This window comes from Gossypium arboreum, chromosome 6 (assembly GCF_025698485.1).
Source record: "Gossypium arboreum isolate Shixiya-1 chromosome 6, ASM2569848v2, whole genome shotgun sequence".
Classification (NCBI taxonomy): Eukaryota; Viridiplantae; Streptophyta; class Magnoliopsida; order Malvales; family Malvaceae; genus Gossypium; species Gossypium arboreum.
This window is the reverse complement of record NC_069075.1, coordinates 32515592-32519789: the sequence shown is the minus strand read 5'-3', so window position 1 is coordinate 32519789 and position 4198 is coordinate 32515592.

The window sequence follows — 4198 nt, the reverse complement described above, 5'->3', positions numbered from 1 at the left end:
GAATGAAATAAGGCCTTCCCTTTTATTATTATTTGGATTGTTATTTTTATGCGTTGTAATTATGAGAAGGTGAACATGGGTTTCCTAAATCATAGATTGTTTTTTTATGTTTCCGCAACTAAATTTTAAAATGATAGGCTTTCACAAATCATATGTTTTAAACAAGCTTTCACGATTGAAAGAGAGTTTTTATAAGTTAATTAAGGTTTCTCATTTTAAGAAGAACTTTCAATGAACACAAGGTTTTCGCTAAAACACTTCAATATGATGCGCCCGATTCGGCCATAACGTCTGGGCTAGGTTTGGAGTGTTACATTTAGTGGTATCAAAGCCCAGGTTACAAAACTTGGACTGTGAAGTGGGCCTTATTACTTGGGTTTTGTTTTAAAAAATTTTCAATGTGTTGGAAAGAAAAATCTTGTTGTGCAACACACCAAGCCTCGACGTCGAGCCAAGTAAGTTCTTTTACTCTTAAGCTTGTTTAACTTGATATGCTGTAGGTAGTTAGTGGGCTACTTTAGATGATTATGCTGAGGTTTTTAGACTGAAACTGAAGCCCGTAAGACCTTGAAACTGTAGAGGAATTACGAAAACAACCTTCTTTTAATACTTTCATAAAACATTAGTTTAATTATTGAAATTAATTAAAACATCATAAAATTTCTAATCCAGATAATACATGAGACAACGATGAGTGCTAGAAGAGGTGCAAGAGGCTGTGGTCGAGGCCGCGAAAGTGTTAGGGCTGAATTGTCAGATTAGGCCATATGGCTGATGTTGGAGTAGAAGAGGCTCCGGCTTCACCCGTGGCTGGGAATAGACCGTATGATCGGGCCGCAGGGGAAGATGCATTGTCGCAGGCAATGTTGAGGATTTTGGAAAGGGTTGTAGGGCCCAATAATGGCACGAGAAATCGGGGGTCTATTCCAGAGCGACTTCGATCAAATGGGGTTGAGATCTTTAAAGGCCTGGCTGGTGTGGCTCCTAATGTGGCACAATACTGGTTGGAGGCCACCGAAAGGATAATGAAGGACATGGACTGTTCTCCTGAACAAAAGTTGAAAGGGGCAATGTCACTGCTCAGGGAAGAAACTTACCAGTGGTGGCTGACAGTGAAAGAGGGCACCCAACTTGAGCAAGTCACTTGGGAGTTTTTCAAAACTACGTTCCAAGGGAAGTATGTGGGTGCGAGTTATGTGATTGCTAGAAGGAAGGAGTTCCTGAACTTGACCCAGGGAAACAAATCTATAGCAGAGTATGAGGCGGAATTTCTATGCCTTAGTAGGTATGTAAGAGTTATGGTGGCAACGTACTATGAACGTTACGTTAGGTTTGAGGATAGTCTTAGGGATAGCCTCAGAGTATTGATAGCTCTACAAAGGGAGTGAGTCTTCTCGGGGATGGTAGAGAAAGCAAAGATAGCGGAGGAGGTGAAGTGCACTGAGCGCTTAAATTGAGAAAAAGAATAGGGTAGGAATAAAAGGGAGGCTGAGACTCTTGGTGTTGGACAGAGGCCTAGGGCTAGGACCAAAGATAATGAGTCAATTAGAGCAGGGCCCCCTACTGTGAATCCAGGGGTGCCACCTTGTGCTAATTGTGGGAAAGGTGATGTAGGCGAGTGTTGGAAGAGGACGAGAGCTTGTCTGGCTTATGGACCTATGGAGCATAGGATTAGGAAATGCCCTAGAATGCTAGTTCAGGAGCCAGGCGTGGGTAGAGGTGACGTACAGCCACCGAGGGGTGGTCAGCAGCCATAGTTAGGCAAAGGGTGGAAACGGTTCGGGTCGTGGAGCACCAGGCAGAGGTGCCAGTCATGCTGAGGTGAGAGAGCCAGCATTGGTCTATGCAGCACGTCGTCGAAAGGATGGAGATGCTCCAAAGGCAAATATTGATACGTACGTTAACCATAATATGCTATTTATTTAGTTTAGACTTAGAGTGCGTAGCGGGAGCGTAGTGTGGAAGCCTATGCTATGCAGCTGTACTAAAAGTTCAGAATTTCTAGGAAAAAATTTCTTTTAGGGGGTAGAGTTATAATACCCCAAAAATCACGAAATCCCGAACTTTTTTTTTTATTTTGATAAAAATTGTGCTTAACATTCCTGGTCAAGTGTAAATTATGTGACAGTAGGTCTTGGTTAAGGTTTGAGTTTGAACTTAGAGGTGAAGGAAATTATGGTTTAATTATTAAAAGAACCTTGTTGGCAAGTAGGTTGGCTTTTAAATAAATGAAGGAAGAATTGGACACAAGAAAGCCTTGTGGTGGAGTGGCAAGTGGCGTCACATGCATGACAAAGAGGTTCGGGGTTCGAATCCCTCCTTGCTCAAAAGAAGGATTTATTTTTGCTTAAGGGATGGACAGTGGTGGTGTTGGATATGAACACTGTAGGGAGTGATAAGAGGAGATATATGATGAGGGGATTAGGGAGTTATCAGGGAGAAAAATTAGGATATGAGAAGTGAAGAAGAGGTGGAGTCGAATTGGGTATTTGGGCATAGGAAATTTGGCCATAGAGGCTATATATAGGTGTCGAATGTGAGGTTGCTAGGCTAATGCCAAATTCTCCCCCACCTTGTTGCCAGAAAGCACCTTTTTTCTCCAAAGATATAAAAGACAAAAATCCCTTGTTCTTCCTTCTTTTTCTTTGTGCCGATTCTCTATTCTTTCCTACTCAAAGTTTTCTTTTTGATTCACCTCTGGTCTTAAACAATTTCTACTTCTCTTTGTGCCGAATAACCTCTTTTACCATACAGGTTTTAAGAGCCGAATATCCTCTGTACTGCCACTACCCTTTCCACTCTGTCAATTCTAGTGTAAGTGCTTTGTTTTCTCAATCGGTTTTGCTAGTATAGATCACTCTGTCCCTCACTTCTTCTAATCGGTTTTGGTAGGATTAGTATCGAATCTCAGTCTGTTGGATACCTGCCGATTTGCTCCTTTGGTGTAAGATAGTTGTAAGTGTTCTTCACTTCGGTAAAGGGTGGCCGATTAGGCTTTAGTAGTAAAGGGTGACTATGATAGATACAAGTCACCCGATATGTTTTTAACGATAAAGGTTAATGCAGATCTGGGAAGTACTCATGATTAGTGATCAAGGAAAAGCTATTAAGACTTGGCGTTTTGAGTAAGGTTAAGGTGAGACTTCAGCTTTTGGTAAAGTATTTGATAAGTATATGTGAGTAATCATTGACTGATATCAATTATAGGTTTGTGGTAAGGGGCATCACCGCACGCTTTATTACCAAGTGTGTACATACATTGCACACACACAAGTAGATCGGCAAATCCTAAAATGCCGAAAAGCTGAAATGCTAAAAGCCAAAAGTTTGGCTATGGTAGTCTTGCGAGTGCACAAACACTCGTAAGGGGGAAACTGATAGGTTATCTGAGGCCCCATGGGCGATTCCATGGACTTGGGTCATGTTTTGGCCAACCGGGCCAAGATAGGCTAAGTGGGCCCAATGGGCTGTTGGGCCTATAAGAAGCAAAATTGGCAACTTGATGTTAAGTGATAGAAATTATATAAAAGCATGAATATGAATGTGATTTGGTCCTAATGGGCCATACGAATGTGATTTGGGCCTAATGGGCCATATGAATGAGATTGGGCCTAGTGGGCCATATGCATGTATGTAGACTTGTTTGAGCTTTGTAAGGGCTTTTGGGCGTAGTATTTGATAATTGTTTAATTGACATAAAACTTAATTAATTAATTGTGTCCATGGACAAGTCATAAGATTAAGGTGTGCCAATGGGTATATGCATGTCTAGGATTGGATCTAGGGAGAACTTGGTACTTAAGCGGTCTTAATGACTCACCTCCTCTTCTCTGGAATCCTACCTGGTGCATAGTATCTGTTCACTTTAGCCAATGAGGACTTGTTATCAGGAAAGGTAACTAATAAACCTAATAAAGAGAAATTACCGAAATGCCCCTAAAGGCAAAAATGACCAAAATACCCCTATGTGTTGAATGTAAGATTTATGGATGTTACATGTATACCTGCTGCATACATACGATATTCTATTTAGGTTGTATATGGGTTGGGAATTATGTAACGGAGGAAGTATATGAGGATCGCATGGTTGCTTGACAATCGTGGGTCCACTGATGGCTTTTAAGCCTAATATGTGATTGGCAGCTTGCTGCAATGAAGGTAGTTCCGCAACCTGGCTACCCTCAATGTGTATCAGATA